Source organism: Amia ocellicauda, unplaced genomic scaffold (assembly GCF_036373705.1).
Source record: "Amia ocellicauda isolate fAmiCal2 unplaced genomic scaffold, fAmiCal2.hap1 HAP1_SCAFFOLD_77, whole genome shotgun sequence".
Lineage (NCBI taxonomy): Eukaryota > Metazoa > Chordata > Actinopteri > Amiiformes > Amiidae > Amia > Amia ocellicauda.
This window is the reverse complement of record NW_027103004.1, coordinates 393,588-417,500: the sequence shown is the minus strand read 5'-3', so window position 1 is coordinate 417,500 and position 23,913 is coordinate 393,588. Positions and strand designations below refer to the sequence as shown.

Genomic DNA, 23,913 nt, shown 5'->3' with positions numbered 1-23,913 from the left:
CAATAATATTGGGTTCTGGTGTATTGAAATACAGGAGCTGCTGGATTTGTGTGTTTTCTTACCCCCTCACCATAGTTTGTCAAATGTTTAAACAACTGAACTTATATTCAAGGTTTGTTTCTCTTCATATGTTTTACTGGTTTACATTTGTCTCAGCAACCTCAGCAAAAATGATTCTTCTACTTTCAAAACAAAATGACAACAGGATGAATGCACACACTTGAAAATACAATACATGCAATGTTATGCATCATAGTGATGCAACCTCCTTTCAGTTTCATACTGCATGTCAATTGAAATCCTTACTGAAATGCACACCTTCTCAAGATTGCGCTTGACTGGCGTGTCAGGCACTCAATTACAGCTGTATTATCAAGACAATGTGTTCGTTTTGTAAAATATAGTTCCGGTCTGGTGTGGCACCCCAGCTAACGCACAATGTTGCCACAACGTGGCGTGTTAGCAGGGACTGTCTGCGGCGCGCTGCTGTGTCCCGGGCTTTAGAGTAGAGAGACAGTTCAACTGCAAGTATGAACGGCAGAAACGGATATTTCCTTCCCTTTAAGTAGAGCGTCAGGGACAGCCTCCCTGACTTACGGCCATACTATCCTGAATATGCCCGATCTCGTCCGATCTCGGAAGCCAAGCAGGCTCGGGCCTGGTCAGTACTTGGATGGGAGACCGCCTGGGAATACCAGGTGCTGTAACCTCTTGCACCTTTTACACACCAGAGGGCGACAAATCACGAGTTTTAACTTTGGATACACACAATTTCATCATTATTTCAGATTTTACTTCCCCAAATACACAGGCATAAAATAGATCTTGTTCTCCAACGTAAACGGTCCCTAGTAACTAGCGTACATTCGTAAATAAATTGAGCATCATGGCTAGAAGTGACTAAATGTTGCCTAATCTTTCTCATCAAGAAATGACACAATTACAGCAACACAAAAAGGAACTCCACCGGACAAAATTCAGTGCTCACAAGGAGCCTCATTCAACACACTCGGTTCCATTCCCATTCATGCAAAGCACGAAAGTGTAAAACTTGGGAACATACTTGAGAGCAAAGATCACATTCAATCTCATTCAAGGCACGGATGTGAATGCAACGGGATGAAATTACTGAAATGATGCCTGCCCTCGAACTGTGATGATGGACTACCCGACTCGCCAATAATATTGGGTTCTGGTGTATTGAAATACAGGAGCTGCTGGATTTGTGTGTTTTCTTACCCCTTCACCATAGTTTGTCAAATGTTTAAACAACTGAACTTATATTCAAGGTTTGTTTCTCTTCATATGTTTTACTGGTTTACATTTGTCTCAGCAACCTGTTGAATGATTCATCTGCTTTCAAAACAAAATGACAACAGGATGAATGCACACACTTGAAAATACACTACATGCAATGTTATGCATCATAGTGATGCAACCTCCTTTCAGTTTCATACTGCATGTCAATTGAAATCCTTACTGAAATGCACACCTTCTCAAGATTGCGCTTGACTGGCGTGTCAGGCACTCAATTACAGCTGTTTTATCAAGACAATGTGTTCGTTTTGTAAAATATAGTTCCGGTCTGGTGTGGCACCCCAGCTAACGCACAACGTTGCCACAACGTTGCCACAACGTGGCGTGTTAGCAGGGACTGTCTGCGGCGCGCTGGTGTGTCCCGGGCTTTAGAGTAGAGAGACAGTTCAACTGTAAGTATGAGCGGCAGAAACGGATATTGCCTTCCCTTTAACTAGAGCGTCAGGGACACCCTCCCTGGCTTACGGCCATACTAGCCTGAATACGCCCGATCTCGTCCGATCTCGGAAGCTAAGCAGGCTCGGGCCTGGTCAGTACTTGGATGGGAGACCGCCTGGGAATACCAGGTGCTGTAAGCTTTTGCATCTTTTACACACCAGAGGGCGACAAATCACGAGTTTTAACTTTGGATACACGCAATTTCATCATTATTTCAGATTTGACTTCCCCAAATACACAGGCATACAATAGATCTTGTTCTCCAACGTAAACGGTCCCTAGTAACTAGGGTACATTCGTAAATAAATTGAGCATCATGGCTAGAAGTGACTAAATGTTGCCTAATCTTTCTCATCGAGAAATGACACAATTACAGCAACACAAAAAGGAACTCCACCGGACAAAGTTCAGTGCTCACAAGGAACCTCATTCAACACACACGGTTCCATTCCCATTCATGCAAAGCACGAAAGTGTAAAACTTGGGAACATACTTGAGAGCAAAGATCACATTCAATCTCATTCAAGGCACGGATGTGAATGCAACGGGATGAAATTACTGAAATGATGCCTGCCCTCGAACTGTGATGATGGACTACCCGACTCGCCAATAATATTGGGTTCTGGTGTATTGAAATACAGGAGCTGCTGGATTTGTGTGTTTTCTTACCCCCTCACCATAGTTTGTCAAATGTTTAAACAACTGAACTTATATTCAAGGTTTGTTTCTCTTCATATGTTTTACTGGTTTACATTTGTCTCAGCAACCTGTTGAATGATTCTTCTGCTTTCAAAACAAAATGACAACAGGATGAATGCACACACTTGAAAATACAATACATGCAATGTTATGCATCATAGTGATGCAACCTCCTTTCAGTTTCATACTGCATGTCAATTGAAATCCTTACTGAAATGCACACCTTCTCAAGATTGCGCTTGACTGGCGTGTCAGGCACTCAATTACAGCTGTATTATCAAGACAATGTGTTCGTTTTGTAAAATATAGTTCCGGTCTGGTGTGGCACCCCAGCTAACGCACAACGTTGCCACAACGTTTCGTGTTAGCAGGGACTGTCTGCGGCGCGCTGGTGTGTCCCGGACTTTAGAGTAGAGAGACAGTTCAACTGCAAGTATGAGCGGCAGAAACGGATATTGCCTTCCCTTTAAGTAGAGCGTCAGGGACACCCTCCCTGGCTTACGGCCATACTAGTCTGAATACGCACGATCTCGTCCGATCTCGGAAGCTAAGCAGGCTCAGGCCTGGACAGTACTTGGATGGGAGACCGCCTGGGAATACCAGGTGCTGTAAGCTTTTGCATCTTTTACACAACAGAGGGCGACAAATCACGAGTTTTAACTTTGGATACACGCAATTTCATCATTATTTCAGATTTGACTTCCCCAAATACACAGGCATACAATAGATCTTGTTCTCCAACGTAAACGGTCCCTAGTAACTAGGGTATATTCATAAATAAATTGAGCATCATGGCTAGAAGTGACTAAATGTTGCCTAATCTTTCTCATCGAGAAATGACACAATTACAGCAACACAAAAAGGAACTCCACCGGACAAAGTTCAGTGCTCACAAGGAGCCTCATTCAACACACACGGTTCCATTCCCATTCATGCAAAGCACGAAAGTGTAAAACTTGGGAACATACTTGAGAGCAAAGATCACATTCAATCTCATTCAAGGCACGGATGTGAATGCAACGGGATGAAATTACTGAAATGATGCCTGCCCTCGAACTGTGATGATGGACTACCCGACTCGCCAATAATATTGGTTTCTGGTGTATTGAAATACAGGAGCTGCTGGATTTGTGTGTTTTCTTACCCCCTCACCATAGTTTGTCAAATGTTTAAACAACTGAACTTATATTCAAGGTTTGTTTCTCTTCATATGTTTTACTGGTTTACATTTGTCTCAGCAACCTGTTGAATGATTCTTCTGCTTTCAAAACAAAATGACAACAGGATGAATGCACACACTTGAAAATACACTACATGCAATGTTATGCATCATAGTGATGCAACCTCCTTTCAGTTTCATACTGCATGTCAATTGAAATCCTTACTGAAATGCACACCTTCTCAAGATTGCGCTTGACTGGCGTGTCAGGCACTCAATTACAGCTGTTTTATCAAGACAATGTGTTCGTTTTGTAAAATATAGTTCCGGTCTGGTGTGGCACCCCAGCTAACGCACAACGTTGCCACAACGTTTCGTGTTAGCAGGGACTGTCTGCGGCGCGCTGGTGTGTCCCGGACTTTAGAGTAGAGAGACAGTTCAACTGCAAGTATGAGCGGCAGAAACGGATATTGCCTTCCCTTTAAGTAGAGCGTCAGGGACACCCTCCCTGGCTTACGGCCATACTAGTCTGAATACGCACGATCTCGTCCGATCTCGGAAGCTAAGCAGGCTCAGGCCTGGACAGTACTTGGATGGGAGACCGCCTGGGAATACCAGGTGCTGTAAGCTTTTGCATCTTTTACACAACAGAGGGCGACAAATCACGAGTTTTAACTTTGGATACACGCAATTTCATCATTATTTCAGATTTGACTTCCCCAAATACACAGGCATACAATAGATCTTGTTCTCCAACGTAAACGGTCCCTAGTAACTAGGGTATATTCATAAATAAATTGAGCATCATGGCTAGAAGTGACTAAATGTTGCCTAATCTTTCTCATCGAGAAATGACACAATTACAGCAACACAAAAAGGAACTCCACCGGACAAAGTTCAGTGCTCACAAGGAGCCTCATTCAACACACACGGTTCCATTCCCATTCATGCAAAGCACGAAAGTGTAAAACTTGGGAACATACTTGAGAGCAAAGATCACATTCAATCTCATTCAAGGCACGGATGTGAATGCAACGGGATGAAATTACTGAAATGATGCCTGCCCTCGAACTGTGATGATGGACTACCCGACTCGCCAATAATATTGGGTTCTGGTGTATTGAAATACAGGAGCTGCTGGATTTGTGTGTTTTCTTAACCCCTCACCATAGTTTGTCAAATGTTTAAACAACTGAACTTATATTCAAGGTTTGTTTCTCTTCATATGTTTTACTGGTTTACATTTGTCTCAGCAACCTGTTGAATGATTCTTCTGCTTTCAAAACAAAATGACAAAAGGATGAATGCACACACTTGAAAATACACTACATGCAATGTTATGCATCATAGTGATGCAACCTCCTTTCAGTTTCATACTGCATGTCAATTGAAATCCTTACTGAAATGCACACCTTCTCAAGATTGCGCTTGACTGGCGTGTCAGGCACTCAATTACAGCTGTTTTATCAAGACAATGTGTTCGTTTTGTAAAATATAGTTCCGGTCTGGTGTGACACCCCAGCTAACGCACAACGTTGCCACAACGTTGCCACAACGTGGCGTGTAAGAAGGGACTGTCTGCGGCGCGCTGGTGTGTCCCGGGCTTTAGAGTAGAGAGACAGTTCAACTGTAAGTATGAACGGCAGAAACGGATATTGCCTTCCCTTTAAGTAGAGCGTCAGGGACAGCCTCCCTGGCTTACGGCCATACTAGCCTGAATACGCCCGATCTCGTCCGATCTCGGAAGCCAAGCAGACTCGGGCCTGGTTAGTACTTGGATGGGCGACCGCCTGGGAATACCAGGTGCTGTAAGCTTTTGCACCTTTTACACACCAGAGGGCGACAAATCACGAGTTTTAACTTTGGATACACGCAATTTCATCATTATTTCAGATTTTACTTCCCCAAATACACAGGCATACAATAGATCTTGTTCTCCAACGTAAACGGTCCCTAGTAAATAGGGTACATTCGTCAATAAATTGAGCATCATGGCTAGAAGTGACTAAATGTTGCCTAATCTTTCTCATCAAGAAATGACACAATTACAGCAACAAAAAAGGAACTCCACCGGACAAAGTTCAGTGCTCACAAGGAGCATCATTCAACACACACGGTTCCATTCCCATTCATGCAAAGCACGAAAGTGTAAAACTTGGGAACATACTTGAGAACATACTTGAGAGCAAAGATCACATTCAATCTCATTCAAGGCACGGATGTGAATGCAACGGGATGAAATTACTGAAATGATGCCTGCCCTCGAACTGTGATGATGGACTACCCGACTCGCCAATAATATTGGGTTCTGGTGTATTGAAATACAGGAGCTGCTGGATTTGTGTGTTTTCTTACCCCCTCACCATAGTTTGTCAAATGTTTAAACAACTGAACTTATATTCAAGGTTTGTTTCTCTTCATATGTTTTACTGGTTTACATTTGTCTCAGCAACCTGTTGAATGATTCTTCTGCTTTCAAAAACAAATGACAACAGGATGAATGCACACACTTGAAAATACAATACATGCAATGTTATGCATCATAGTGATGCAACCTCCTTTCAGTTTCATACTGCATGTCAATTGAAATCCTTACTGAAATGCACACCTTCTCAAGATTGCGCTTGACTGGCGTGTCAGGCACTCAATTACAGCTGTATTATCAAGACAATGTGTTCGTTTTGTAAAATATAGTTCCGGTCTGGTGTGGCACCCCAGCTAACGCACAACGTTGCCACAACGTGGCGTGTTAGCAGGGACTATCTGCGGCGCGCTGGTGTGTCCCGGACTTTAGAATAGAGAGACAGTTCAACTGCAAGTATGAGCGGCAGAAACGGATATTGCCTTCCCTTTAAGTAGAGCGTCAGGGACAACCTCCCTGGCTTACGGCCATACTAGCCTGAATACGCCCGATCTCGTCCGATCTCGGAAGCTAAGCAGGCTCGGGCCTGGTCAGTACTTGGATGGGAGACCGCCTGGGAATACCAGGTGCTGTAAGCTTTTGCATCTTTTACACACCAGAGGGCGACAAATCACGAGTTTTAACTTTGGATACACGCAATTTCATCATTATTTCAGATTTGACTTCCCCAAATACACAGGCATACAATAGATCTTGTTCTCCAACGTAAACGGTCCCTAGTAACTAGGGTACATTCGTAAATAAATTGAGCATCATGGCTAGAAGTGACTAAATGTTGCCTAATCTTTCTCATCGAGAAATGACACATTTACAGCAACACAAAAAGGAACTCCACCGGACAAAGTTCAGTGCTCACAAGGAGCCTCATTCAACACACACGGTTCCATTCCCATTCATGCAAAGCACGAAAGTGTAAAACTTGGGAACATACTTGAGAGCAAAGATCACATTCAATCTCATTCAAGGCACGGATGTGAATGCAACGGGATGAAATTACTGAAATGATGCCTGCCCTCGAACTGTGATGATGGACTACCCGACTCGCCAATAATATTGGGTTCTGGTGTATTGAAATACAGGAGCTGCTGGATTTGTGTGTTTTCTTATTCCCTCACCATAGTTTGTCAAATGTTTAAACAACTGAACTTATATTCAAGGTTTGTTTCTCTTCATATGTTTTACTGGTTTACATTTGTCTCAGCAACCTGTTGAATGATTCTTCTGCTTTCAAAACAAAATGACAACAGGATGAATGCACACACTTGAAAATACAATACATGCAATGTTATGCATCATAGTGATGCAACCTCCTTTCAGTTTCATACAGCATGTCAATTAAAATCCTTACTGAAATGCACACCTTCTCAAGATTGCGCTTGACTGGCGTGTCAGGCACTCAATTACAGCTGTTTTATCAAGACAATGTGTTCGTTTTGTAATATATAGTTCCGGTCTGGTGTGGCACCCCAGCTAACGCACAACGTTGCCACAATGTTGCCACAACGTGGCGTGTTAGCAGGGACTGTCTGCGGCGCGCTGGTGTGTCCCGGGCTTTAGAGTAGAGAGACAGTTCAACTGTAAGTATGAACGGCAGAATCGGATATTGCCTTCCCTATAAGTAGAGCGTCAGGGACAGCCTCCCTGGCTTACGGCCATACTAGCCTGAATACGCCCGATCTCGTCCGATCTCGGAAGCTAAGCAGGCTCGGGCCTGGTCAGTACTTGGATGGGAGACCGCCTGGGAATACCAGGTGCTGTAAGCTTTTGCATCTTTTACACACCAGAGGGCGACAAATCACGAGTTTTAACTTTGGATACACGCAATTTCATCATTATTTCAGATTTGACTTCCCCAAATACACAGGCATACAATAGATCTTGTTCTCCAACGTAAACGGTCCCTAGTAACTATGGTACATTCGTAAATAAATTGAGCATCATGGCTAGAAGTGACTAAATGTTGCCTAATCTTTCTCATCGAGAAATGACACAATTACAGCAACACAAAAAGGAACTCCACCGGACAAAGTTCAGTGCTCACAAGGAGCCTCATTCAACACACACGGTTCCATTCCCATTCATGCAAAGCACGAAAGTGTAAAACTTGGGAACATACTTGAGAGCAAAGATCACATTCAATCTCATTCAAGGCACGGATGTGAATGCAACGGGATGAAATTACTGAAATGATGCCTGCCCTTGAACTGTGATGATGGACTACCCGACTCGCCAATAATATTGGGTTCCGGTGTATTGAAATACAGGAGCTGCTGGATTTGTGTGTTTTCTTACCCCCTCACCATAGTTTGTCAAATGTTTAAACAACTGAACTTATATTCAAGGTTTGTTTCTCTTCATATGTTTTACTGGTTTACATTTGTCTCAGCAACCTGTTGAATGATTCTTGTGCTTTCATAACAAAATGACAACAGGATGAATGCACACACTTGAAAATACAATACATGCAATGTTATGCATCATAGTGATGCAACCTCCTTTCAGTTTCATACTGCATGTCAATTGAAATCCTTACTGAAATGCACACCATCTCAAGATTGCGCTTGACTGGCAAGTCAGGCACTCAATTACAGCTGTTTTATCAAGACAATGTGTTCGTTTTGTAAAATATAGTTCCGGTCTGGTGTGGCACCCCAGCTAACGCACAACGTTGCCACAACGTTTCCACAACGTGGCGTGTTAGCAGGGACTGTCTGCGGCGCGCTGGTGTGTCCCGGGCTTTAGAGTAGAGAGACAGTTCAACTGTAAGTATGAACGGCAGAAACGGATATTGCCTTCCCTTTAAGTAGAGCGTCAGGGACAACCTCCCTGGCTTACGGAAAATACTAGCCTGAATACGCCCGATCTCGTCCGATCTCTGAAGCCAAGCAGGCTCGGGCCTGGTCAGTACTTGGATGGGAGACCGCCTGGGAATAGCAGGTGCTGTAAGCTTTTGCACCTTTTACACACCAGAGGGCGACAAATCACGAGTTTTAACTTTGGATACACACAATTTCATCATTATTTCAGATTTTACTTCCCCAAATACACAGGCATACAATAGATCTTGTTCTCCACCGTAAACGGTCCCTAGTAACTAGGGTACATTCGTAAATAAATTGAGCATCATGGCTAGAAGTGACTAAATGTTGCCTAATCTTTCTCATCGAGAAATGACACAATTACAGCAACACAAAAAGGAACTCCACCGGACAAAGTTCAGTGCTCACAAGGAGCCTCATTCAACACACACGGTTCCATTCCCATTCATGCAAAGCACGAAAGTGTAAAACTTGGGAACATACTTGAGAGCAAAGATCACATTCAATCTCATTCAAGGCACGGATGTGAATGCAACGGGATGAAATTACTGAAATGATGCCTGCCCTCGAACTGTGATGATGGACTAACCGACTCGCCAATAATATTGGGTTCTGGTGTATTGAAATACAGGAGCTGCTGGATTTGTGTGTTTTCTTACCCCCTCACCATAGTTTGTCAAATGTTTAAACAACTGAACTTATATTCAAGGTTTGTTTCTCTTCATATGTTTTACTGGTTTACATTTGTCTCAGCAACCTGTTGAATGATTCTTCTGCTTTCAAAACAAAATGACAACAGGATGAATGCACACACTTGAAAATACAATACATGCAATGTTATGCATCATAGTGATGCAACCTCCTTTCAGTTTCATACTGCATGTCAATTGAAATCCTTACTGAAATGCACACCTTCTCAAGATTGCGCTTGACTGGCGTGTCAGGCACTCAATTACAGCTGTATTATCAAGACAATGTGTTCGTTTTGTAAAATATAGTTCCGGTCTGGTGTGGCACCCCAGCTAACGCACAACGTTGCCACAACGTGGCGTGTTAGCAGGGACTGGCTGCGGCGCGCTGGTGTGTCCCGGGCTTTAGAGTAGAGAGACAGTTCAACTGTAAGTATGAACGGCAGAAACGGATATTGCCTTCCCTTTAAGTAGAGCGTCAGGGACAACCTCCCTGGCTTATGGCCATACTAGCCTGAATACGCCCGATCTTGTCCGATCTCGGAAGCCAAGCAGGCTCGGGCCTGGTCAGTACTTGGATGGGAGACCGCCTGGGAATACCAGGTGCTGTAAGCTTTTGCATCTTTTACACACCAGAGGGCGACAAATCACGAGTTTTAACTTTGGATACACGCAATTTCATAATTATTTCAGATTTGACTTCCCCAAATACACAGGCATACAATAGATCTTGTTCTCCAACGTAAACGGTCCCTAGTAACTAGGGTACATTCGTACATAAATTGAGCATCATGGCTAGAAGTGACTAAATGTTGCCTAATCTTTCTCATCGAGAAATGACACAATTACAGCAACACAAAAAGGAACTCCACCGGACAAAGTTCAGTGCTCACAAGGAGCCTCATTCAACACACACGGTTCCATTCCCATTCATGCAAAGCACGAAAGTGTAAAACTTGGGAACATACTTGAGAGCAAAGATCACATTCAATCTCATTCAAGGCACGGATGTGAATGCAACGGGATGAAATTACTGAAATGATGCCTGCCCTCGAACTGTGATGATGGACTACCCGACTCGCCAATAATATTGGGTTCTGGTGTATTGAAATACAGGAGCTGCTGGATTTGTGTGTTTTCTTACCCCCTCACCATAGTTTGTCAAATGTTTAAACAACTGAACTTATATTCAAGGTTTGTTTCTCTTCATATGTTTTACTGGTTTACATTTGTCTCAGCAACCTGTTGAATGATTCTTCTGCTTTCAAAGCAAAATGACAACAGGATGAATGCACACACTTGAAAATACAATACATGCAATGTTATGCATCATAGTGATGCAACCTCCATTCAGTTTCATACTGCATGTCATTTGAAATCCTTACTGAAATGCACACCTTCTCAAGATTGCGCTTGACTGGCGTGTCAGGCACTCAATTACTGCTGTTTTATCAAGAGAATGTGTTCGTTTTGTAATATATAATTCCGGTCTGGTGTGGCACCCCAGCTAACGCACAACGTTGCCACAATGTTGCCACAACGTGGCGTGTTAGCAGGGACTGTCTGCGGCGCGCTGGTGTGTCCCGGGCTTTAGAGTAGAGAGACAGTTCAACTGTAAGTATGAACGGCAGAAACGGATATTGCCTTCCCTTTAAGTAGAGCGTCAGGGACAGCCTTCCTGGCTTACGGCAATACTAGCCTGAATACGCCCGATCTCGTCCGATCTTGGAAGCTAAGCAGGCTCGTTCCTGGTCAGTACTTGGATGGGAGACCGCCTGGGAATACCAGGTGCTGTAATCTTTTGCATCTTTTACACACCAGAGGGCGACAAATCACGAGTTTTAACTTTGGATACACGCAATTTCATCATTATTTCAGATTTGACATCCCCAAATACACAGTCATACAATAGATCTTGTTCTCCAACGTAAACGGTCCCTAGTAACTAGGGTACATTCGTAAATAAATTGAGCATCATGGCTAGAAGTGACTAAATGTTGCCTAATCTTTCTCATCGAGAAATGACACAATTACAGCAACACAAAAAGGAACTCCACTGGACAATGTTCAGTGCTCACAAGGAGCCTCATTCAACACACACGGTTCCATTCCCATTCATGCAAAGCACGAAAGTGTAAAACTTGGGAACATACTTGAGAGCAAAGATCACATTCAATCTCATTCAAGGCACGGATGTGAATGCAACGGGATGAAATTACTGAAATGATGCCTGCCCTCGAACTGTGATGATGGACTACCCGACTCGCCAATAATATTGGGTTCTGGTGTATTGAAATACAGGAGCTGCTGGATTTGTGTGTTTTCTTACCCCCTCACCATAGTTTGTCAAATGTTTAAACAACTGAACTTATATTCAAGGTTTGTTTCTCTTCATATGTTTTACTGGTTTACATTTGTCTCAGCAACCTGTTGAATGATTCTTCTGCTTTCAAAACAAAATGACAACAGGATGAATGCACACACTTGAAAATACAATACATGCAATGTTATGCATCATAGTGATGCAACCTCCTTTCAGTTTCATACTGCATGTCAATTGAAATCCTTACTGAAATGCACACCTTCTCAAAATTGCGCTTGACTGGCGTGTCAGGCACTCAATTACAGCTGTTTTATCAAGACAATGTGTTCGTTTTGTAATACATAGTTCCGGTCTGGTGTGGCACCCCAGCTAACGCACAACGTTGCCACAATGTTGCCACAACGTGACGTGTTAGCAGGGACTGTCTGCGGCGCGCTGGTGTGTCCCGGGCTTTAGAGTAGAGAGACAGTTCAACTGTAAGTATGAACGGCAGAAACGGATATTGCCTTCCCTTTAAGTAGAGCGTCAGGGACAACCTCCCTGGCTTACGGCCATACTAGCCTGAATACGCCCGATCTCGTCCGATCTCGGAAGCCAAGCAGGCTCGGGCCTGGTCAGTACTTGGATGGGAGACCGCCTGGGAATACCAGGTGCTGTAAGCTTTTGCATCTTTTACACACCAGAGGGCGACAAATCACGAGTTTTAACTTTGGATACACGCAATTTCATCATTATTTCAGATTTGACTTCCCCAATTACACAGGCATACAATAGATCTTGTTCTCCAACGTAAACGGTCCCTAGTAACTAGGGTACATTCGTAAATAAATTGAGCATCATGGCTAGAAGTGACTAAATGTTGCCTAATCTTTCTCATCGAGAAATGACACAATTACAGCAACACAAAAAGGAACTCCACCGGACAAAGTTCAGTGCTCACAAGGAGCCTCATTCAACACACACGGTTCCATTCCCATTCATGCAAAGCACGAAAGTGTAAAACTTGGGAACATACTTGAGAGCAAAGATCACATTCAATCTCATTCAAGGCACGGATGTGAATGCAACGGGATGAAATTACTGAAATGATGCCTGCCCTCGAACTGTGATGATGGACTACCCGACTCGCCAATAATATTGGGTTCTGGTGTATTGAAATACAGGAGCTGCTGAATTTGTGTGTTTTCTTACCCCCTCACCATAGTTTGTCAAATGTTTAAACAACTGAACTTATATTCAAGGTTTGTTTCTCTTCATATGTTTTACTGGTTTACATTTGTCTCAGCAACCTGTTGAATGATTCTTCTGCTTTCAAAACAAAATGACAACAGGATGAATGCACACACTTGAAAATACAATACATGCAATGTTATGCATCATAGTGATGCAACCTCCTTTCAGTTTCATACTGCATGTCAATTGAAATCCTTTCTGAAATGCACACCTTCTCAAGATTGCGCTTGACTGGCGTGTCAGGCACTCAATTACAGCTGTTTTATCAAGACAATGTGTTCGTTTTGTAAAATATAGTTCCGGTCTGGTGTGGCACCCCAGCTAACGCACAACGTTGCCACAACGTTTCGTGTTAGCAGGGACTGTCTGCGGCGCGCTGGTGTGTCCCGGACTTTAGAGTAGAGAGACAGTTCAACTGCAAGTATGAGCGGCAGAAACGGATATTGCCTTCCCTTTAAGTAGAGCGTCAGGGATAGCCTCCCTGGCTTACGGCCATACTAGCCTGAATACGCCCGATCTCGTCCGATCTCGGAAGCTAAGCAGGCTCGGGCCTGATCAGTACTTGGATGGGAGACCGCCTGGGAATACCAGGTGCTGTAAGCTTTTGCATCTTTTACACACCAGAGGGCGACAAATCACGAGTTTTAACTTTGGATACACGCAATTTCATCATTATTTCAGATTTGACTTCCCCAAATACACAGGCATACAATAGATCTTGTTCTCCAACGTAAACGGTCCCTAGTAACTAGGGTACATTCGTAAATAAATTGAGCATCATGGCTAGAATTGACTAAATGTTGCCTAATCTTTCTCATCGAGAAATGACACAATTACAGCAACACAAAAAGGAACTCCACTGGTCAAAGTTCAGTGCTCACAAGGAGCCTCATTCAACACACACGGTTCCATTCCCATTCATGCAAAGCACGAAAGTGTAAAACTTGGGAACATACTTGAGAGCAAAGATCACATTCAATCTCATTCAAGGCACGGATGTGAATGCAACGGGATGAAATTACTGAAATGATGCCTGCCCTCGAACTGTGATGATGGACTACCCGACTCGCCATTAATATTGGGTTCTGGTGTATTGAAATACAGGAGCTGCTGGATTTGTGTGTTTTCTTACCCCCTCACCATAGTTTGTCAAATGTTTAAACAACTGAACTTATATTCAAGGTTTGTTTCTCTTCATATGTTTTACTGGTTTATATTTGTCTCAGCAACCTGTTGAATGATTCGTCTGCTTTCAAAACAAAATAACAACAGGATGAATGCACACACTTGAAAATACAATACATGCAATGTTATGCATCATAGTGATGCAACCTCCTTTCAGTTTCACACTGCATGTCAATTGAAATCCTTACTGAAATGCACACGTTCTCAAGATTGCGCTTGACTGGCGTGTCAGGCACTCAATTACAGCTGTATTATCAAGACAATGTGTTCGTTTTGTAAAATATAGTTCCGGTCTGGTGTGGCACCCCAGCTAACGCACAACGTTGCCACAACGTTGCATGTTAGCAGGGACTGTCTGCGGCGCGCTGGTGTGTCCCGGGCTTTAGAGTAGAGAGATAGTTCAACTGTAAGTATGAACGGCAGAAACGGATATTGCCTTCCCTTTAAGTAGAGCGTCAGGGACAGCCTCCCTGGCTTACGGCCATACTAGCCTGAATACGCCCGATCTCGTCCGATCTCGGAAGCTAAGCAGGCTCGGGCCTGGTCAGTACTTGAATGGGAGACCGCCTGGGAATACCAGGTGCTGTAAGCTTTTGCACCTTTTACACAACAGAGGGCGACAAATCACGAGATTTAACTTTGGATACACGCAATTTCATCATTATTTCAGATTTTACTTCCCCAAATACACAGGCATACAATAGATCTTGTTCTCCAACGTCAACAGTCCCTAGTAACTAGTGTACATTCATAAATAAATTGAGCATCATGGCTAGAAGTGACTAAATGTTGCCTAATCTTTCTCATCAAGAAATGACAAAATTACAGCAACACAAAAAGGAACTCCACTGGACAAAGTTCAGTGCTCACAAGGAGCCTCATTCAACACACACGGTTCCATTCCCATTCATGCAAACCACGAAAGTGTAAAACTTGGGAATATACTTGAGAGTAAAGATCACATTCAATCTCATTCAAGGCACGGATGTGAATGCAACGGGATGAAATTACTGAAATGATGCCTGCCCTCGAACTGTGATGATGGACTACCCGACTCGCCAATAAAATTGGGTTCTGGTGTATTGAAATACAGAAGCTGCTGGTTGTGTGTTTTCTTACCCCCTCACCATAGTTTGTCAAATGTTTAAACAACTGAACTTATATTCAAGGTTTGTTTCTCTTCATATGTTTTACTGGTTTACAATTGTCTCAGCAACCTGTTGAATGATTCTTCTGCTTTTTAAACAAAATGACAACAGGATGAATGCACACACTTGAAAATACAATACATGCAATGTTATGCATCATAGTGATGCAACCTCCTTTCAGTTTCATACTGCATGTCAATTGAAATCCTTACTGAAATGCACACCTTCTCAAGATTGCGCTTGACTGGCGTGTCAGGCACTCAATTACAGCTGTTTTATCAAGACAATGTGTTCGTTTTGTAAAATATAGTTCCGGTCTGGTGTGGCACCCCAGCTAACGCACAATGTTGCCACAACGTGGCATGTTAGCAGGGACTGTCTGCGGCGCGCTGGTGTGTCCCGGACTTTAGAGTAGAGAGACAGTTCAACTGCAAGTATGAGCGGCAGAAACGGATATTGCCTTCCCTTTAAGTAGTGCGTCAGGGACAGCCTCCCTGGCTTACGGCCATACTAGCCTGAATACGTCCGATCTCGGAAGCTAAGCAGGCTCGGGCCTGGTCAGTACTTGGATGGGAGACCACCTGGGAATACCAGGTGCTGTAAGCTTTTGCATCTTTTACACACCAGAGGGCGACAAATCACGAGTTTTAACTTTGGATACACGCAATTTCATCATTATTTCAGATTTGACTTCCCCAAATACACAGGCATACAATAGATCTTGTTCTCCAACGTAAACGGTCCCTAGTAAACAGCGTACATTCGTAAATAAATTGAGCATCATGGCTAGAAGTGACTAAATGTTGCCTAATCTTTCTCATCAAGAAATGACACAATTACAGCAACACAAAAAGGAACTCCACCGGACAAAGTTCAGTGCTCACAAGGAGCATCATTCAACACACACGGTTCCATTCCCATTCATGCAAAGCACGAAAGTGTAAAACTTGGGTACATACTTGAGAGCAAAGATCACATTCAATCTCATTCAAGGCACGCATGTGAATGCAACGGGATGAAATTACTGAAATGATGCCTGCCCTCGAACTGTGATGATGGATTACCTGACTCGCCAATAATATTGGGTTCTGGTGTATTGAAATACAGGAGCTGCTGGATTTGTGTGTTTTCTTACCCCCTCACCATAGTTTGTCAAATGTTTAAACAACTGAACTTATATTCAAGGTTTGTTTCTCTTCATATGTTTTACTGGTTTACATTTGTCTCAGCAACCTGTTGAATGATTCTTCTGCTTTCAAAACAAAATGACAACAGGATGAATGCACACACTTGAAAATACAATACATGCAATGTTATGCATCAAAGTGATGCAACCTCCTTTCAGTTTCATACTGCATGTCAATTGAAATCCTTACTGAAATGCACACCTTCTCAAGATTGCGCTTGACTGGCGTGTCAGGCACTCAATTACAGCTGTTTTATCAAGACAATGTGTTCGTTTTGTAAAATATAGTTCCGGTCTGGTGTGGCACCCCAGCTAACGCACAATGTTGCCACAACGTGGCGTGTTAGCAGGGACTGTCTGCGGCGCGCTGCTGTGTCCCGGGCTTTAGAGTAGAGAGACAGTTCAACTGCAAGTATGAACAGCAGAAACGGATATTTCCTTCCCTTTAAGTAGAGCGTCAGGGACAGCCTCCCTGACTTACGGCCATACTATCCTGAATATGCCCGATCTCGTCCGATCTCGGAAGCCAAGCAGGCTCGGGCCTGGTCAGTACTTGGATGGGAGACCGCCTGGGAATACCAGGTGCTGTAAGCTCTTGCACCTTTTACACACCAGAGGGCGACAAATCACGAGTTTTAACTTTGGATACACACAATTTCATAATTATTTCAGATTTTACTTCCCCAAATACACAGGCATTAAATAGATCTTGTTCTCCAACGTAAACGGTCCCTAGTAACTAGCGTACATTCGTAAATAAATTGAGCATCATGGCTAGAAGTGACTAAATGTTGCCTAATCTTTCTCATCAAGATATGACACAATTACAGCAACACAAAAAGGAACTCCACCGGACAAAGTTCAGTGCTCACAAGGAGCCTCATTCAACACACACGGTTCCATTCCCATTCATGCAAAGCACGAAAGTGTAAAACTTGGGAGCATACTTGAGAACAAAGATCACATTCAATCTCATTCAAGGCACGGATGTGAATGCAACGGGATGAAATTACTGAAATGATGCCTGCCCTCGAACTGTGATGATGGACTACCCGACTCGCCAATAATATTGGGTTCTGGTGTATTGAAATACAGGAGCTGCTGGATTTGTGTGTTTTCTTACCCCCTCACTATAGTTTGTCAAATGTTTAAACAACTGAACTTATATTCAAGGTTTGTTTCTCTTCATATGTTTTACTGGTTTACATTTGTCTCAGCAACCTGTTGAATGATTCCTATGCTTTCAAAACAAAATGACAACAGGATGAATGCACACACTTGAAAATACAATACATGCAATGTTATGCATCATAGTGATGCAACCTCCTTTCAGTTTCATACTGCATATCAATTGAAATCCTTACTGAAATGCACACCTTCTCAAGATTGCGCTTGACTGGCGTGTCAGGCACTCAATTACAGCTGTATTATCAAGACAATGTGTTCGTTTTGTAAAATATAGTTCCGGTCTGGTGTGGCACCCCAGCTAACGCACAACGTTGCCACAACGTTGCCACAACGTGGCGTGTTAGCAGGGACTGTCTGCGGCGCGCTGGTGTGTCCCGGGCTTTAGAGTAGAGAGACAGTTCAACTGTAAGTATGAACGGCAGAAACGGATATTGCCTTCCCTTTAAGTAGAGCGTCAGGGACACCCTCCCTGGCTTACGGCCATACTAGCCTGAATACGCCCGATCTCGACCGATCTCGGAAGCCAGGCAGGCTCGGGCCTGGTCAGTACTTGGATGGGAGACCACCTGGGAATACCAGGTGCTTTAAGCTTTTGCACCTTTTACACACCAGAGGGCGACAAATCACGAGTCTTAACTTTGGATACACACAATTTCATCATTATTTCAGATTTTACTTCCCCAAATACACAGGCATACAATAGATCTTGTTCTCCAACGTAAACGGTCCCTAGTAACTAGGGTACATTCGTAAATTAATTGAGCATCATGGCTAGAAGTGACTCAATGTTGCCTAATCTTTCTCATCAAGAAATGACACAATTACAGCAACACAAAAAGGAACTCCACCGCACAAAGTTCAGTGCTCACAAGGAGACTCATTCAACACACACGGTTCCATTCCCATTCATGCAAAGCACGAAAGTGTAAAACTTGGGAACATACTTGAGAGCAAAGATCACATTCAATCTCATTCAAGGCACGGATGTGAATGCAACGGGATGAAATTACTGAAATGATGCCTGCCCTCGAACTGTGATGATGGACTACCCGACTCGCCAATAATATTGGGTTCTGGTGTATTGAAATACAGGAGCTGCTGGATTTGTGTGTTTTCTTACTCCCTCACCATAGTTTGTCAAATGTTTAAACAACTGAACTTATATTCAAGGTTTGTTTCTCTTCATATATTTTACTGGTTTACATTTGTCTCAGCAACCTGTTGAATGATTCTTCTGCTTTCAAAACAAAATGACAACAGGATGAATGCACACACTTGAAAATACAATACATGCAATGTTATGCATCATAGTGATGCAACCTCCTTTCAGTTTCATACTGCATGTCAATTGAAATCCTTACTGAAATGCACACCTTCTCAAGATTGCGCTTGACTGGCGTGTCAGGCACTCAATTACAGCTGTTTTATCAAGACAATGTGTTCGTTTTGTAAAATATAGTTCCGGTCTGCAGTGGCACCCCAGCTAACGCACAACGTTGCCACAACGTGGCGTGTTGGCAGGGACTGTCTGCGGCGCGCTGGTGTGGCCCGGGCTTTAGAGTAGAGAGACAGTTCAACTGTAAGTATGAACGGCAGAAACGGATATTGCCTTCCCTTTAAGTAGAGCGTCAGGGACAGCCTCCCTGGCTTACGGCCATACTAGCCTGAATACGCCCGATCTCGTCCGATCTTGGAAGCCAAGCAGGCTCAGGCCTGGTCGGTAGTTGGATGGTTGATCGCCTGAGAATACCAGGTGCTGTAAGCTTTTGCACCTTTTACACACCAGAGGGCGACAAATCACGAGTTTTAACTTTGGATACACGCAATTTCATCATTATTTCAGATTTTACTTCCCCAAATACACAGGCATACAATAGATCTTCTTCTCCAACGTAAACGGTCCCTAGTAACTAGGGTACATTCGTCAATAAATTGAGCATCATGGCTAGAAGTGACTAAATGTTGCCTAATCTTTCTCATCAAGAAATGACACAATTACAGCAACACAAAAAGGAACTCCACCGGACAAAGTTCAGTGCTCACAAGGAGCATCATTCAACACACACGGTTCCATTCCCATTCATGCAAAGCACGAAAGTGTAAAACTTGGGAACATACTTGAGAGCAAAGATCACATTCAATCTCATTCAAGGCACGGATGTGAATGCAACGGGATGAAATTACTGAAATGATGCCTGCCCTCGAACTGTGATGATGGACTACCCGACTCGCCAATAATATTGGCTTCTGGTGTATTGAAATACAGGAGCTGCTGGATTTGTGTCATTTCTTACCCCCTCACCATAGTTTGTCAAATGTTTAAACAACTGAACTTATATTCAAGGTTTGTTTCTCTTCATATGTTTTACTGGTTTACATTTGTCTCAGCAACCTGTTGAATGATTCTTCTGCTTTCAAAACAAAATGACAACAGGATGAATGCACACACTTGAAAATACAATACATGCAATGTTATGCATCATAGTGATGCAACCTCCTTTCATTTTCATACTGCATGTCAATTGAAATCCTTACTGAAATGCACACCTTCTCAAGATTGCGCTTGACTGGCGTGTCAGGCACTCAAATTACAGCTGTTTTATCAAGACAATGTGTTTTTTTTTGTAAAATATAGTTCCGGTCTGGTGTGGCACCCCAGCTAACGCACAACGTTGCCACAACGTGGCGTGTTAGCAGGGACTGTCTGCGGCGCGCTGGTGTGTCCCCGGCATGAGTGTAGAGAGACAGTTCAACTGTAAGTATGAGCGGCAGAAACGGATATTGCCTTCCCTTTAAGTAGAGCGTCAGGGACAGCCTCCCTGGCTTACTGCCATACTAGCCTGAATACGCCCGATCTCGTCCGATCTCGGAAGCTAAGCAGGCTCGGGCCTGGTCAGTACTTGGATGGGAGACCGCCTGGGAATACCAGGTGCTGTAAGCTTTTGCATCTTTTACACACCAGAGGGCGACAAATCACGAGTTTTAACTTTGGATACACGCAATTTCATCATTATTTCAGATTTGACTTCCCCAAATACACAGGCATACAATAGATCTTGTTCTCCAACGTAAACGGTCCCTAGTAACTAGGGTACATTCGTAAATAAATTGAGCATCATGGCTAGAAGTGACTAAATGTTGCCTAATCTTTCTCATCGAGAAATGACACAATTACAGCAACACAAAAAGGAACTCCACCGGACAAAGTTCAGTGCTCACAAGGTGCCTCATTCAAAACACACGGTTCCATTCCCATTCATGCAAAGCACGAAAGTGTAAAACTTGGGAACATACTTGAGAGCAAAGATCACATTCAATCTCATTCAAGGCACGGATGTGAATGCAACGGGATGAAATTACTGAAATGATGCCTGCCCTCGAACTGTGATGATGGACTACCCGACTCGCCAATAATATTGGGTTCTGGTGTATTGAAATACAGGAGCTGCTGGATTTGTGTGTTTTCTTACCCCCTCACCATAGTTTGTCAAATGTTTAAACAACTGAACTTATATTCAAGGTTTGTTTCTCTTCATATGTTTTACTGGTTTACATTTGTCTCAGCAACCTGTTGAATGATTCTTCTGCTTTCAAAACAAAATGACAACAGGATGAATGCACACACTTGAAAATACAATACATGCAATGTTATGCATCATAGTGATGCAACCTCCTTTCAGTTTCATACTGCATGTCAATTGAAATCCTTACTGAAATGCACACCTTCTCAAGATTGCGCTTGACTGGCGTGTCAGGCACTCAATTACAGCTGTTTTATCAAGACAATGTGTTCGTTTTGTAATATATAGTTCCGGTCTGGTGTGGCACCCCAGCTAACGCACAACGTTGCCACAACGCTGCCACAACGTGGCGTGTTAGCAGGGACTGTCTGCGGCGCGCTGGTGTGTCCAGGGCTTTAGAGTAGAGAGACAGTTCAACTGTAAGTATGAACGGCAGAAACGGATATTGCCTTCCCTTTAAGTAGAGCGTCAGGGACAGTCTCCCTGGCTTACGGCCATACTAGCCTGAATACGCCCGATCTCGTCTGATCTCGGAAGCTAAGCAGGCTCGGGCCTGGTCAGTACTTGGATGGGAGACCGCCTGGGAATACCAGGTGCTGTAAGCTTTTGCATCTTTTACACACCAGAGGGCGACAAATCACGAGTTTTAACTTTGGATACACGCAATTTCATCATTATTTCAGATTTGACTTCCCCAAATACTCAGGCATACAATAGATCTTGTTCTCCAATGTAAACGGTCCCTAGTAACTAGGGTACATTCGTAAATAAATTGAGCATCATGGCTAGAAGTGACTAAATGTTGCCTAATCTTTCTCATCGAGAAATGACACAATTACAGCAACACAAAAAGGAACTCCACCGGACAAAATTCAGTGCTCACAAGGAGCCTCATTCAACACACACGGTTCCATTCCCATTCATGCAAAGCACGAAAGTGTAAAACTTGGGAACATACTTGAGAGCAAAGATCACATTCAATCTCATTCAAGGCACGGATGTGAATGCAACGGGATGAAATTACTGAAATGATGCCTGCCCTCGAACTGTGATGATGGACTACCCGACTCGCCAATAATATTGGGTTCTGGTGTATTGAAATACAGGAGCTGCTGGATTTGTGTGTTTTCTTACCCCCTCACCATAGTTTGTCAAATGTTTAAACAACTGAACTTATATTCGAGGTTTGTTTCTCTTCATATGTTTTACTGGTTTACATTTGTCTCAGCAACCTGTTGAATGATTCTTCTGCTTTCAAAACAAAATGACAACAGGATGAATGCACACACTTGTAAATACAATACATGCAATGTTATGCATCATAGTGATGCAACCTCCTTTCAGTTTCATACTGCATGTCAATTGAAATCCTTACTGAAATGCACACCTTCTCAAGATTGCGCTTGACTGGCGTGTCAGGCACTCAATTACAGCTGTTTTATCAAGACAATGTGTTCGTTTTGTAATATATAGTTCCGGTCTGGTGTGGCACCCCAGCTAACGCACAACGTTGCCACAATGTTGCCACAACGTGGCGTGTTAGCAGGGACTGTCTGCGGCGCGCTGGTGTGTCCCGGGCTTTAGAGTAGAGAGACAGTTCAACTGTAAGTATGAACGGCAGAAACGGATATTGCCTTCCCTTTAAGTAGAGCGTCAGGGACAGCATTCCTGGCTTACGGCCATACTAGCCTGAATACGCCCGATCTCGGAAGCTAAGCAGGCTCGGGCCTGGTCAGTACTTGGATGGGAGACCGCCTGGGAATACCAGGTGCTGTAAGCTTTTGCATCTTTTACACACCAGAGGGCGACAAATCACGAGTTTTAACTTTGGATACACGCAATTTCATCATTATTTCAGATTTGACTTCCCCAAATACACAGGCATACAATAGATCTTGTTCTCCAACGTAAACGGTCCCTAGTAACTAGGGTACATTCGTAAATAAATTGAGCATCATGGCTAGAAGTGACTAAATGTTGCCTAATCTTTCTCATCGAGAAATGACACAATTACAGCAACACAAAAAGGAACTCCACCGGACAAAGTTCAGTGCTCACAAGGAGCCTCATTCAACACACACGGTTCCATTCCCATTCATGCAAAGCACGAAAGTGTAAAACTTGGGAACATACTTGAGAGCAAAGATCACATTCAATCTCATTCAAGGCACGGATGTGAATGCAACGGGATGAAATTACTGAAATGATGCCTGCCCTCGAACTGTGATGTTGGACTACCCGACTCGCCAATAATATTGGGTTCTGGTGTATTGAAATACAGGAGCAGCTGGATTTGTGTGTTTTCTTACCCCCTCACCATAGTTTGTCAAATGTTTAAACAACTGAACTTATATTCAAGGTTTGTTTCTCTTCATATGTTTTACTGGTTTACATTTGTCTCAGCAACCTGTTGAATGATTCTTCTGCTTTCAAAACAAAATGACAACAGGATGAATGCACACACTTGAAAATACAATACATGCAATGTTATGCATCATAGTGATGCAACCTCCTTTCAGTTTCATACTGCATGTCAATTGAAATCCTTACTGAAATGCACACCTTCTCAAGATTGCGCTTGACTGG

The 23,913-nt window shown here is 43.3% G+C and overlaps 16 non-coding genes and 4 pseudogenes across 16 annotated transcripts; all 20 read left to right on the top strand.

Annotated features, from left to right (window-relative positions):
- Positions 1 to 591: 591 nt before the first annotated feature.
- On the top strand, positions 592 to 710 carry LOC136743340 (5S ribosomal RNA). Its single transcript, XR_010815433.1, has one exon. It is a non-coding gene; the product is annotated as a 5S ribosomal RNA (ribosomal RNA).
- Positions 711 to 1,776: 1,066 nt separating this feature from the next.
- Positions 1,777 to 1,895, top strand: LOC136743043 (5S ribosomal RNA). Its single transcript, XR_010815160.1, has one exon. It is a non-coding gene; the product is annotated as a 5S ribosomal RNA (ribosomal RNA).
- A 1,055-nt stretch (positions 1,896 to 2,950) lies between these two features.
- On the top strand, positions 2,951 to 3,069 carry LOC136743225 (5S ribosomal RNA). Its single transcript, XR_010815332.1, has one exon. It is a non-coding gene; the product is annotated as a 5S ribosomal RNA (ribosomal RNA).
- A 1,055-nt stretch (positions 3,070 to 4,124) lies between these two features.
- On the top strand, positions 4,125 to 4,243 carry LOC136743223 (5S ribosomal RNA). Its single transcript, XR_010815330.1, has one exon. It is a non-coding gene; the product is annotated as a 5S ribosomal RNA (ribosomal RNA).
- Positions 4,244 to 5,309: 1,066 nt separating this feature from the next.
- LOC136743204 (5S ribosomal RNA) lies at positions 5,310 to 5,428 on the top strand. Its single transcript, XR_010815312.1, has one exon. It is a non-coding gene; the product is annotated as a 5S ribosomal RNA (ribosomal RNA).
- Positions 5,429 to 6,494: 1,066 nt separating this feature from the next.
- Positions 6,495 to 6,613, top strand: LOC136743042 (5S ribosomal RNA). The gene has a single exon (XR_010815159.1). It is a non-coding gene; the product is annotated as a 5S ribosomal RNA (ribosomal RNA).
- A 1,066-nt stretch (positions 6,614 to 7,679) lies between these two features.
- On the top strand, positions 7,680 to 7,798 carry LOC136743041 (5S ribosomal RNA). Its single transcript, XR_010815158.1, has one exon. It is a non-coding gene; the product is annotated as a 5S ribosomal RNA (ribosomal RNA).
- A 1,066-nt stretch (positions 7,799 to 8,864) lies between these two features.
- On the top strand, positions 8,865 to 8,984 carry LOC136743358 (uncharacterized; annotated as a pseudogene).
- Positions 8,985 to 10,039: 1,055 nt separating this feature from the next.
- LOC136743262 (5S ribosomal RNA) lies at positions 10,040 to 10,158 on the top strand. The gene has a single exon (XR_010815367.1). It is a non-coding gene; the product is annotated as a 5S ribosomal RNA (ribosomal RNA).
- A 1,066-nt stretch (positions 10,159 to 11,224) lies between these two features.
- LOC136743341 (uncharacterized) lies at positions 11,225 to 11,343 on the top strand (annotated as a pseudogene).
- Positions 11,344 to 12,409: 1,066 nt separating this feature from the next.
- On the top strand, positions 12,410 to 12,528 carry LOC136743113 (5S ribosomal RNA). Its single transcript, XR_010815227.1, has one exon. It is a non-coding gene; the product is annotated as a 5S ribosomal RNA (ribosomal RNA).
- Positions 12,529 to 13,583: 1,055 nt separating this feature from the next.
- Positions 13,584 to 13,702, top strand: LOC136743074 (5S ribosomal RNA). The gene has a single exon (XR_010815190.1). It is a non-coding gene; the product is annotated as a 5S ribosomal RNA (ribosomal RNA).
- A 1,055-nt stretch (positions 13,703 to 14,757) lies between these two features.
- Positions 14,758 to 14,876, top strand: LOC136743090 (5S ribosomal RNA). The gene has a single exon (XR_010815205.1). It is a non-coding gene; the product is annotated as a 5S ribosomal RNA (ribosomal RNA).
- A 1,053-nt stretch (positions 14,877 to 15,929) lies between these two features.
- Positions 15,930 to 16,038, top strand: LOC136743351 (uncharacterized; annotated as a pseudogene).
- A 1,055-nt stretch (positions 16,039 to 17,093) lies between these two features.
- On the top strand, positions 17,094 to 17,212 carry LOC136743311 (5S ribosomal RNA). Its single transcript, XR_010815414.1, has one exon. It is a non-coding gene; the product is annotated as a 5S ribosomal RNA (ribosomal RNA).
- A 1,066-nt stretch (positions 17,213 to 18,278) lies between these two features.
- LOC136743325 (5S ribosomal RNA) lies at positions 18,279 to 18,397 on the top strand. The gene has a single exon (XR_010815428.1). It is a non-coding gene; the product is annotated as a 5S ribosomal RNA (ribosomal RNA).
- Positions 18,398 to 19,452: 1,055 nt separating this feature from the next.
- On the top strand, positions 19,453 to 19,571 carry LOC136743337 (5S ribosomal RNA). Its single transcript, XR_010815431.1, has one exon. It is a non-coding gene; the product is annotated as a 5S ribosomal RNA (ribosomal RNA).
- A 1,057-nt stretch (positions 19,572 to 20,628) lies between these two features.
- LOC136743162 (5S ribosomal RNA) lies at positions 20,629 to 20,747 on the top strand. Its single transcript, XR_010815273.1, has one exon. It is a non-coding gene; the product is annotated as a 5S ribosomal RNA (ribosomal RNA).
- Positions 20,748 to 21,813: 1,066 nt separating this feature from the next.
- LOC136743071 (5S ribosomal RNA) lies at positions 21,814 to 21,932 on the top strand. Its single transcript, XR_010815187.1, has one exon. It is a non-coding gene; the product is annotated as a 5S ribosomal RNA (ribosomal RNA).
- A 1,066-nt stretch (positions 21,933 to 22,998) lies between these two features.
- Positions 22,999 to 23,107, top strand: LOC136743334 (uncharacterized; annotated as a pseudogene).
- Positions 23,108 to 23,913: the final 806 nt, after the last annotated feature.